This window comes from Sinohyriopsis cumingii, chromosome 1 (genome assembly GCF_028554795.1).
Source record: "Sinohyriopsis cumingii isolate HCF-2022 chromosome 1, ASM2855479v2, whole genome shotgun sequence".
Taxonomy (NCBI): Eukaryota; Metazoa; Mollusca; class Bivalvia; order Unionida; family Unionidae; genus Sinohyriopsis; species Sinohyriopsis cumingii.
The window spans coordinates 76135382-76148627 of record NC_142961.1 but is presented as its reverse complement, the minus strand read 5'-3'; positions in this window follow the sequence as shown (position 1 = coordinate 76148627).

The window sequence follows — 13246 nt, the reverse complement described above, 5'->3', positions numbered from 1 at the left end:
AACGGATGAGCTACTTGGATCGCGCGGTATATAAATTTAAAATGCAGTCAATCCGTCAAATTGTGCATATGAATCTCCATTAATTAATCTACTGATTAAAATATTATAGATGGTGTTAGCTGTTAGATTACAATTACTTCAGTAGTAGTAGTAGTAGTAGTAGTAATAACATTCTGCAAGAACCACCTTTCTTTTCTAAACATGAAAATACCAAGCTATCAATAATATATGTATATAATAAACACACTGATTAGAATATCTGGAATAAGTAGATGATCAAATGTTTATTTATTCCGGGAGGAAAATGTCGTAAAAAAGAATACGGATGTTCCCAACCCGGAAAAGAGCTTTAATGTTGCAAATATTGATCAAAGTCTCAGATAAATAAAGAATGTGTAACCGCCGTTTGATTACAGAAAAAGAACACAAGATTAATTCGTATTTGAATTCGTCACGAGTTTAATTTATTGAGGTTTCGCCGAACTTCTCAAAGTTTCAGGAACTCTTCATGAGATAACATGAAAAATATTCTACATATTGGTGGATATTAGTTTCCTTGATATGAATATTTGTAGAGATAGAGTTATCAATAAGTTTTACTAAATTTATATCTAAAAGTGCAATATGCGTACTAGATACAGTATAAGTAAATCCAATCGTCCGGTGAAAATGATTTAAGCAATCAATATATTTTTTCAGTTCTTCAGTTGAATGGTTCCAGATCATAAATATGTTATCTAAAAATCTGAACCAAAGAGATGGATTAAACTTTTCGTTTTGAAGAAACTATTTTTCTAATTTATCCATGAAAAGGGAAGCGCGTGAAGCAGCCATATAACCACCCATTGCCGTATACCTACATAAGTAGTGAAGTGGGGCACCCTAGCGACAATGGGAATTAGTATTACAGACCCCCCCCCCCGGGCAACTCTAGCGACAATGTAAATTTAACATGGGGAAAAATCATGGGCAACTCTAGCGACAAGGGAAATTAACATGGGAATAAATCGTGGGTCTGTTTAGCGACAAGGGAAATTAACATGGGGAAAATTGTTGGGTCACTCTAGCGACAAAGGAAATTAACATGGGAATAAATCGTGGGTCTGTTTAGCGACAAGGGAAATTAACATGGGGAACATTGTTGGGTCACTCTAGCGACAAGGGAAATTGAACATGGGAAAAAGTCTTGGGCCACTCTAGCGTCAAGGGGAATTGAACATGGGAAAAAGTCTTGGGTCACTCTAGCCTCAAGGGGAATTGAACATGGGAAAAAGTCTTGGGTCACTCTAGCCTCAAGGGGAATTGAACATGGAAAAAAAAAATCCTGGGTCTGTTGAGCGACAAGGGAAAATGGAACAGGGTCGGGACCCTATTTTAATATGGTCCCGACCTGATGGGTCTATGAAAAGGGAACATACGAAAATTGAAACAGGGAGGGGTCTCTATTTTTAAAAAAAAATAAAAAATAAAAAAGGGTAGGCAATGAAAGTCAAGATCTTTTCGAGACCTATGAATGGCTCTGAAAAGGGCCTTTGGTTTTATGTTCATATATCCTTAATATTATATCGTGGATAAACACCCATGTATCTATTTATAGCTATAATCAGCTTAAATTCCTATGAAATCTCACTATCTATTTATACTACAACTTGTGGGTTATTCCTTTGGAAAATCCCACTATCTTTTTATAGCCTCAGCTTGAGTGACGTTCCTGTTTATGAACTCTAGTACATATGTATAGCTACAACCTATGGAAATCCCCAAGCCCATATTTATAGTCTCAAAATTTCCAGCGTCAGTGACGTCACTGTACTGAACACTAGGGGATAAATGTCAAGAGTGTTGCAAGTGGCTGACCTGAATACACGCTACTGTAGGTAGGTAGGTAGAGTGTATCTGATAGGGATAAAGTGAGTTTTATAGGGACAAAGAGAGACCAATACACACACACACACACACACACACAAGGTACGTGCGCAGACATACACACACACACACACACACACACACACACAGAGGAAAGAGGAAAAAAACAAAACCAAACATACTAGCTATAATCAGCTTAAATTCCTATGAAATCTCACTATCTATTTATACTACAACTTGTGGGTTATTCTTTTGGAAAATCTCACTATCTTTTTATAGCCTCAGCTTGAGTGACGTTCCTGTTTATGAACTCTAGTACATATGTATAGCTACAACCTATGGAAATCCCAAAGTCCATATTTATAGTCTCAAAATTTCCAGCGTCAGTGACGTCACTGTACTGAACACTAGGGGATAAATGTCAAGAGTGTTGAGAGTGGCTGACCTGAATACACGCTACTGTAGGTAGGTAGGTAGAGTGTATCTGATAGGGATAAAGTGAGTTTTATAGGGACAAAGAGAGACCAATACACACACACACACACACACACACACACACACACAAGGTACGCGCGCAGACATACGCACACACACACACACACACACACACAGAGGAAAGAGGGAAAAAAAACACCAAACATACTATCCATACAAACGTACGCGAACTCATACGAACCCCAAATATACTATTAACACAACGTCGCTAACGCATACAAACCCCAAATATATACTATCCACACAACGTCGCTAACGCATAAAAACCCAAATATACTATCCACACAACGTCGCTAACGCGTACAAACCCCAAATATACTATCCACACAACGTCGCTAACGCGTACAAACTCCAAATATACTATTCACACAACGTCGCTAACGCATAAAAACCAAAAATATACTCTCCACACAACGTCACTAACGCATACAAACACCAAATATACTATCCACACTCGGGAGGAAGAAGAAAAAACAAAACCAAATATACGATCTACACAACGTACGCAAACACACACACACACATACACACACACACACACACACACAGAGGGAAGAGGAAAAAACAAACCCCAAATATGCTATCAACACAGAAGGGAGATAATACAAACCCCAAATAAACTATCCACACAAACGTACCCAAACGCATACAAACCCCAAAATATACTATCCATACAAAAGTATGCGAACGCATACAAACCCCAAATATACTATCCATACAAACGTACGCGAACGTATACAAACTCCAAATATACTTTCCATACAAACGTACCCGAACGCATACAATTCCCAAATATACTATCCACACAACGTCGCTAACGCGGACAAACCCCAAATATACGATCTACACTCGGGAGGAAGAAGAAAAAAACAACCAAATATACGAGCTACACAACGTACGCGAATACAAACACACACAGAGACACACGCACACACACACACACACACACACACACACACACAGGGAAGAGAAAAAAACAAACCCCAAATATACTATCCACACAGAAGGGAGATAATACAAACCCCAAATATACTATCTACACATGGAAGAGGAAGAATACAAATCCCATACCTACTATCCACACGGAGGTGAGATGTAAATAAAATAAACCCCATATCTACAATCTACGCAGAGGGAAGAAATAAATAACCCAATATACACTATCCTCAAAGAGGGAAGAGGAAAAAACCATAATATACTAACCACACAGAGGGAAGAAGAAAACCATTATACACTATCCACACGGAGTGAAGAAATAACCCTTTATATATACTATCAACATAGAATGAAGAAAATAACCCATTATATTCCTTCAACACAGTGAAGAAGAAAACGTTTTTTTAAAGCACCTAAGCCCTCACCTGCAATGACCAACTCTGCCAAGCACCTACACCCCACCCCACCCCCAACACTACAAAACCCATTTAACCCGTTATTTTATGGCATCAGTGTGTGATTTAGGAAACATCAAGGCACACAATGATGGATGAATAGACTGACTATTGTTTACCGACTTGCATGCCTAAAAGCGTACGTGAAGGAAAACATCCTTTCATTTCAATTCTAACTAAAACATGTTCCAGAGGGATAGAGATAGGTGAAAGAGCACAATTTCATAAAGTGTGAGCAAAAAACAAATCACGCCATCCTTATTATAGAATGTCAAGACCAAGAGTAAGAGACACTTACGTTTTCTTTCTGGTCTATTCTCTTTTAGAAGGTAGTACGAAATTTCACATCAGGGCCAACGCATCGGCTCACATTGTCAATTTTTCCATTTCTATGTCTTTACTGGCACAAGTTCTTCATCATCTTCAATTTCTTCTTCTTCTGAATCCCTCTTCTCTGTTTCGTTTTGTTTCTGTTTCTTCTCTTTTCTCGTAGGGCACTCTGAATCCCAGTGTCCTTTCTCCCGACAACGATATTAGGTATCTTGATTTTTGTCTCTCTTTCTTAGACGAAGCAGGTATTCTGGAGACAAATACCCAATTACCTTCGCAGGTATAGCAAACTTCATTAGCACTTACACACTTTCGTATGACTCTCATCAAATCAACGACCAAAAGAGTAAGTGTTGTTGCCACTTTCGCATGTGAATTATGCTTTCGTATGACTTTTAGCAAATATTTGACCAGCAGGTCGATCTGTGCTGACTCTTCCATCTTCTTGATCGTTTGAGAGTGGAATGAATACTCTGACGCTAAGACACTCTACCTATATACAGGGACCTGCTGCGTATGAAACCTAGTCAAATGTAATTTTGCAATTGTACCATATCGCCTCACACAAAACCTGAAGTGTTAGTTCAAATCGGTGTCAGCGATTTCGAAGACGACATAACTGAGCTTTAATCAATGCTCTCCATTTATGCCACAAAACCACGAGTCCTGATTCACGCCAAAAGAAATTTCGTTCGGTCCATAAAAAATAGTATCACATCTGAGAAACGCAAAAACGAACTTCCCGAAAACTGAGAACGACGGCTTACACCTACAACGTAAATTTATGAGTTCAAGTAGTGCGTTAAACTTAGTCAAATTAAAATTTTATAGTCAGGACGAAACGATTTCTTTTCGAACAAGAAAGCAGACACCAAGCGACAATGGCGATCCGTGTCACACAACACTTTTCAAAATGCATATTATCAGAGGTTTGTTCTAGCGATCTGCACGTTTAAATTAAATGTTGATGTATTTTGCAATAAGACGAACACAATTTCCATGGGATCGCCCATGGTACGATTGTTCGTGCATTAGTTTAATTTTTTTAAATATTTTTTTTTATATAAATCGCCTATAGGATAGACCCAGTAAAGCATGGCCATTCTCGTCACTGTCTGAATAGCTACTCAAGTCAATTCGAAGCGAACGCGGTAAGAAAATAAGTATAGCCAATGAAATGGCTTACAACGGGTGATGCATTGTTTTGTTCTAGGACTGTGTGGCATAATAATCCCTATGTTCTTGCGTTGTTACCATAACAGTGCAGACAGACTGAAATGTGAACTTACAAGCCCTCTTTGTGTGTGTTGTACCATTTCTTCTTACCACATCAAAATACTGAGCGTCACAGTATTGGTTCGCGTTTTCAAGCTGACCATTTTGTTTATATCTCACTTAAACATTTTAACATAAACACTCACACTCACATCGGTAGAGTCAGAACAGACGTGTTACAGTATTGAGGGGCATGTTATCTTTTTTTTCCTTCATACTAATAAATTTGGGGTTTGTATGAAGTAAAGAACCGAAAGTACAGTGAACCTCAAGGATGATGACCCAATCTGTCTGTCTATTGATGCGTGTATTTACTTAAGAAGAAATATGACCTCTAAAACATAAAGAGATACGGAAAGTATGATTAGAATGAACACAACGATGTCTTCCTTCACGCCCGTGTAATTTAGAGTTTCAATCGTCTTTGAAGACAATCTTGGTCTCCTTTTGTAGGGCTTGAAATAATAAAAAAACTGAAAAATCTTAAGCACTTTGCTATAGATAATTTCATCAACAGACTAAACAACATAAATACCGTTACAACAATAGAAAGCCTTAAATCTTCTATCAAAAAGAAATGCATCAAAAAAATTAAAGATTAACGATAACTAACCAATGAAACCAAATTTAACAAAGGCAATGACATGTGAAGAAATGCCTCTCACTTTGGACTTTTTTCTTGTTTTGGAACAAATCTAAGCACTAATATAGAGTGGAAAAGGGAAAATGCATATACAAGCTTTGATATTTCTGAAAAAATGAGGGGATATTCCTAACGTTCATAACCACCTATATATGCTTGGACTTGTCTGTGACTTATCCACAAAACAAGATGTACATATTTCTGGTCAAGCTGCAAGCGTGTGCGTGTTTTTGAAAATGGTAAAAATTGGATATACAATTTTCTCGTGACACTTATAAAGTGAAGAGTCTGTGCAAGTGTCAAAAGCCAAAGTCATATAAGTTTTGTATTTTGTACGGCTTGTAAAGATTTCCACTTTAGAAAATGTGAAGTATCACAAGTTATTATCACAAACAGAAGTGGAACATAGGGGCTTTCAAGAAAGAAAATAACCCAGACAGTTGGTGTCATCAAGAGTTGTAGAGACGGTACCCGAACTTGCTTGCTTGTTTACTTGAATTAAAGTGATTTTCGCTCTAATGGAGCATGTATCACTGGTTTAATAACGCACCGCGTGATTTTTAATTACTCCTGGGAAAGGAAAGAGAGCCTCATCATCCAGGCTTTTATGTACTCACAGACTATTTTTAAATTTAGCCACTCAGGTGTAGGACTAACTAGTCCTTAATAACCTGACTGAAAGGCTTTAAACATGAATGGGAATTGTCTCACCACACACTCATTTTTCTGTCCGAGCGTGGTAAAGGAGGAAAAAGGTGCTCAGCAAGACAGCCATGGATGTTAAGTACTCAACAAAACGATAGCCCGTACTTATTTCAAATCAAGTTGTGTCACCAAAAAAGACGACGTGTACGACATCAAAGGCATTGTCAAACGCAGAAACCGTAAAGTATGCAAACGACGTGTCAAAGAAGTCAAAGTACGTTGGAAAGGATGTCCGCCCAGTTTTCATTCTTGGATCGACGCTTCGCACGTAATCGACTATAAAAAGAAGTGACCACCATTCCCTTTCACACAGATTCAGCTACTGCGTTCACTCCTTCACCCAATTCTTCTCTGCAAGATTTACAAAAAGAACCCTTGTGGGTGTGGTATGGAGAACGTGTGTATAAAACGCAAATCGTCTTTTTCTGCCAAACCTTCGTGGTGTATTGTGTCATCGGTGCAGCCATTGCCAATATGAGTTTGCAACAAGGAGACAAATAATTGTGGACCATTGTATTGAGCAGTTGCATCGGTTACCTGCTTCCTAATCCCTCCCTGAAATTCTCCTCGAACGGGAACAACGGGAACTTTGTGTCCAGTGTCAGTGCCAGTCACCACTCCAACAACAACCCCTTTTTGGGCGGAGACACTCCTCTGACTTCCAGTAACACCTCGGAGAGCCACAAAACTCTGGAATTATAAGCAATAACAACCAGTTTTGCTTAACCTTACCCAGTGACAGTTCCATGGAAGTGTTTCCCAAGAACACGTTGTGCTGTTACACGGTCAAATTACCTCAGACCATCCAGTTAGATCACGAAGCCCATTGGGAAGTGGCTTTAGTGGAAATATTCACCCAACACAAATCAGAAACATCACCGAAAAGCAAAACACTTTCGAGGTGGATATCCTGAATGCCCAATTGGAGGAAGAAATCAATAAAATCGGGTTTTTAGGGGACACAAGACCACCCAGCAATCCAGCCTTCATTATTTACGCCTTGAAAATTCCTTCAGGTTATTATTTTAGTGGTGAACATTTGGTGGACACTATTGCGGACAGGTTCAACTTAGCCTTTGGCAAAGCACTGAACAGAGCCAAAAAAAGTGTGAAGATTGAGTACCATAAAGTGGCTCATCGTCTCATGATCATATTTCAAGATACGGACACATTGTCCCTCAGGTTCAATGGTAGTTTGTTTGAAATTTTGGGTGGACATGCTGAAATGGTCGCAAACAATTTGAGCCCCAAGATCAACAGTAATATGGATTTTTACAGAGCTTTTGGAAACCCGGTAGAACTGAACCAAGGACTTAATTTGATCTTTGTGTATTCCGATGTGGTTGAGTACAACGTGGTGGGACACACCTCTGTGGCGTTACTGCGTGTCATTCCTTTCAAAGTGGATAGTACCACAAACAATGACCAGGAAGGTGCAAACACCTATCACGTACACCGTGAATTTGTACATCCTCACTATTTGCCCGTCAGTAAGTCGTATTTAGACACTGTCAACATTGCTATAAAAGGAGATCTGGGACAAAATATTCCATTCTCCAAATGGAAAGTTACAGTGAAACTCCATTTTCGAAAACGGTTCTCTAACGAATTGTAAGTCAAGACAGCGACGAGGGACATTTTCACCCTATAAAATCCGGCCAGATGCGTGTGGAATTTCAGTTTGCAGAAAATCTACGCGCAGATAATACGGTGAACGTCATCCTGTATGCTGAAATGGACAATACGATATAAACCAACAGTTTGAGAGAAGTCATTCTAGACTATTAGAAGTCATGGAAGACTTTTATCAATGTTTATATAGTAGGGATTCTTTGGACATGGAATGTGAAGATCCTGAGGAAGGAGAACCCCAAGACAAAGATGAAGAAGTCATCATGATGAAGTCTAGATGGCCAGAAAAAGAATCACATTTAGTTTCCTGTTATGCTATAGGCTTGACAGAAAAAAATTAAGGAATTGATCAAGAAAGATTGCTATGGATGTCATAACGATCATCCCAGTCAAATTCAACACGATAAATGCCTGATGCTGAGTCAAGAAGAAAAATTGGACGAATATCTGGATGAAGCTTGGAGTCTCATCTCGGAAGAAGACGTGCTACAACAGTGGTATAAAGGCTTGCGTGAACATTATTGTCCTCCATTAACAACTCAAGAGATCCATCGCATCGAAGCTCTCTTGGATCAGAGTTGGGAGACAAGGCGAAGAAACGGTTACTTGTCAGACATTTTCAAGCAAAAAGTCAGGATCGAATTGATCACTTATGATTACCTGTGAAGAAAAAACCCACACAAAACAGGGATACCTGGGAACTTTATTACCTTTTGGACCACAGTTCGTACACTGCTTCTTGGAATCCTGTCGTCTGTGCTAAAGATGAACTCCCTCATCGCACACCTCAAAACCATCAAGCTTATGTGATCAACACGGACGACAGTCGTCTCCCAGGAACCCACTGGGTAGCCGTCTACTTTCCTCAAGAAGGATGTGTGGAATATTTCGATTCGTATGGATTGCCCCCTTTGGAAGACGATATCATTGATTTTATGAGAAGAAATGCTCAGACCACACGATTCAATAATGTGAAATAACAAGGCACATATTCCTTGGTGTGTGGACAATATTGTGTGTATTTTCTGCATCATCGTAGCCTGGGCTATTCTTTAGAACATTTAGTGACTTATTTTGATCATCATTCTTCTAGAAACGATGAGAAAGTACATCGATGGTTTTGTGACCAGTATGCTTATCTTTTGCCTCAAGCTAGGAAACGTAGTGTCCATCAATGGCCTAATGACTTCCAACAGTGGAAATCACAATTTCATTCACAACGTTGTCAGCCCTGTCCAAAATAATGTGTGAGTTGAAAAAAAAATGTTTGTGATTAGAAAAAAATGTTGGATGTTATATTGTTGGATTATTGTTAAAAAATGTTAGAGTTGTTTGTTAGTGTTAAGTAATTTTGAATAAAAATGTTGTGTTTTAAAGAAAAAAATGCCTTTGTGGTTTGTTTAACTATAGGTATCCTGATTCATGCTCTTTGACTTCTCTCTATCCCTCCCATAACACTATTTGAACGGTTCGACTCGAAAACCGTGTAGTAATGTTTTCCTTCACGTCCGCGCTTTGACCATAAAAACGGGGAAGTCTCCAGTCTGCCCATCCATTGTCGTCTCATCTTCCTACGAAGATGTGCTCAAGATTAGCCAAGTTGAACGAAACCTATGTGAATTTGCATAGGGTCATGACAAGTCTGATACCGAGACCTGAAGAGATAGACAATATCATAATGTTGAAAGTCACTGAAGAGCTCTTCAAGGAGGAATTCAAGAAGGAGAAAGAAGAATGGACGGAGAAGTACAGACTTCATAAACAGCAGAGAGAGCAGCAACAGCAGCAGCAGCATGAACCTGACAGAGGCTTTGTAAATAGTTGTATCGACACCAAAGAGTTCTTCTTCTCTTTCCGTAGAAGCAGACCTTATCCTGTGAGAAAGCCTGTCGTCAGAGGAGGCCGCCATCTTATAACCTAAGCGATCGCCATAGCTTCAAGTTCCCAAAAAAAAAAATTTCAGGGCTACCCCATACTCTTGAAAAGAAATAACATTCCATTGCCTATGATATGTTAGTCAGTTAGAAGAAAAAATACAGAAGTAAGTCTATCAGCACATGATTTCTTTATCTTGGTTAGAAAGTGTGACTCTAAGTTGTTCGTTTCCGTCTCTTATCAAAATTTTAAAAATAGTAATGTTCTGTAAAAATTGAGTGAGTGTTTCTTTTAGGTCTGTGCGATGTTTTGTTGTTGGTGATAATATGGATAATGTAAGTTCGGGTACAACGAAATTAAAAGAATTAGGCCCAGAACTTTGTGTGGAGGGAAGAAATATACGCAACAGCAGCGGGAGCAAGAAATACATACCTAGCCAGTTAGCACTCCACCCACCTCGAGAACACAAATAACATCTAGTCAACAGCCGACTATACCTAACAAACAACCCGCCCCGGAAAGAATGGTGGCAAAACAAAGGGCCAATTATGTTAGACAAACGGTATGGCAAACTCAAATGTAATTATCGGAGGCACTACGTTCTTTTTTCACTCCGATACTACAGGCAATCCCAGCTGAAAGAACAGCCACAACAACAATAACAGCGACAGACACCATAGCAGCGGATTTGAAACTATCTACCTCAACTGAAGAATTAGTATCAGAACCAGAAGACGAAATTGAGGCGGCTGCGGAGGAGGAGGGGGACGCTGACCCTCGTTGAGAAGTACACCGAAATGGCGCTAGATCAAGCATTGTATGACGTCAACAAAGCAGAGCAGTTTATTAGAGCCATACAATACGTTGCCTACAGATCTCTAGACACCTTTAAACCAAGACCTTCTCAGTGGGGATTAGGGGTCAGAGTTCTTCCCCAATTCTACAGACAAGCCTACACTGCATACCCCCTCAGTCAACTGGTAGAAGCCGCTGCTCACATTGCCGCCCATCATGGCTACGCATTTCCTGATATCAAGAATCATGAAACTAGGAGTGCGGGAAAGAACGTGAAAGCAAAAGAGAGACATGTTACCTTCTAACAGAAAAAACAGACTTTTTAGGGTTCCAAAAGATTGCTTTTTATTAAATAGGGAACCATATTTGGCTTGGTATCCCTCCTTGACTAAACAATTCTCGAAACAAACTTGACCCATTGGAACAATGCAACAAACTTAACTTTTTAAACCTAACAGTGAACAAACTGGTATATGTCGCTTAGACATAATAATTTAAATAAGATCAGTATGGCTATTTTTATGTACACTAAGTATAATATTAGACAGATATGTTAGGAAGTAGGAAATTTAACAGACTCGTTAGATTTGAACTAATTGCACAGGTGGTTAACACATAATTGGTACTTTTTATTGTCCATTAGCAAAAACGGGACTTGATTTGAAATAAGTACGGGCTATCGTTTTGTTGAGTACTTAACATCCATGGCTGTCTTGCTGAGCACCTTTTTCCTCCTTTACCACGCTCGGACAGAAAAATGAGTGTGTGGTGAGACAATTCCCATTCATGTTTAAAGCCTTTCAGTCAGGTTATTAAGGACTAGTTAGTCCTACACCTGAGTGGCTAAATTTAAAAATAGTCTGTGAGTACATAAAAGCCTGGATGATGAGGCTCTCTTTCCTTTCCCAGGAGTAATTAAAAATCACGCGGTGCGTTATTAAACCAGTGATACATGCTCCATTAGAGCGAAAATCACTTTAATTCAAGTAAACAAGCAAGCAAGTTCGGGTACCGTCTCTACAACTCTTGATGACACCAACTGTCTGGGTTATTTTCTTTCTTGAAAGCCCCTATGTTCCACTTCTGTTTGTGATAATAACTTGTGATACTTCACATTTTCTAAAGTGGAAATCTTTACAAGCCGTACAAAATACAAAACTTATATGACTTTGGCTTTTGACACTTGCACAGACTCTTCACTTTATAAGTGTCACGAGAAAATTGTATATCCAATTTTTACCATTTTCAAAAACACGCACACGCTTGCAGCTTGACCAGAAATATGTACATCTTGTTTTGTGGATAAGTCACAGACAAGTCCAAGCATATATAGGTGGTTATGAACGTTAGGAATATCCCCTCATTTTTTCAGAAATATCAAAGCTTGTATATGCATTTTCCCTTTTCCACTCTATATTAGTGCTTAGATTTGTTCCAAAACAAGAAAAAAGTCCAAAGTGAGAGGCATTTCTTCACATGTCATTGCCTTTGTTAAATTTGGTTTCATTGGTTAGTTATCGTTAATCTTTAATTTTTTTGATGCATTTCTTTTTGATAGAAGATTTAAGGCTTTCTATTGTTGTAACGGTATTTATGTTGTTTAGTCTGTTGATGAAATTATCTATAGCAAAGTGCTTAAGATTTTTCAGTTTTTTTATTATTTCAAGCCCTACAAAAGGAGACCAAGATTGTCTTCAAAGACGATTGAAACTCTAAATTACACGGGCGTGAAGGAAGACATCGTTGTGTTCATTCTAATCATACTTTCCGTATCTCTTTATGTTTTAGAGGTCATATTTCTTCTTAAGTAAATACACGCATCAATAGACAGACAGATTGGGTCATCATCCTTGAGGTTCACTGTACTTTCGGTTCTTTACTTCATACAAACCCCAAATTTATTAGTTTGAAGAAAAAAAAAGATAACATGCCCCTCAATACTGTAACACGTCTGTTCTGACTCTACCGATGTGAGTGTGAGTGTTTATGTTAAAATGTTTAAGTGAGATATAAACAAAATGGTCAGCTTGAAAACGCGAACCAATACTGTGACGCTCAGTATTTTGATGTGGTAAGAAGAAATGGTACAACACACACAAAGAGGGCTTGTAAGTTCACATTTCAGTCTGTCTGCACTGTTATGGTAACAACGCAAGAACATAGGGATTATTATGCCACACAGTCCTAGAACAAAACAATGCATCACCCGTTGTAAGCCATTTCATTGGCTATACTTATT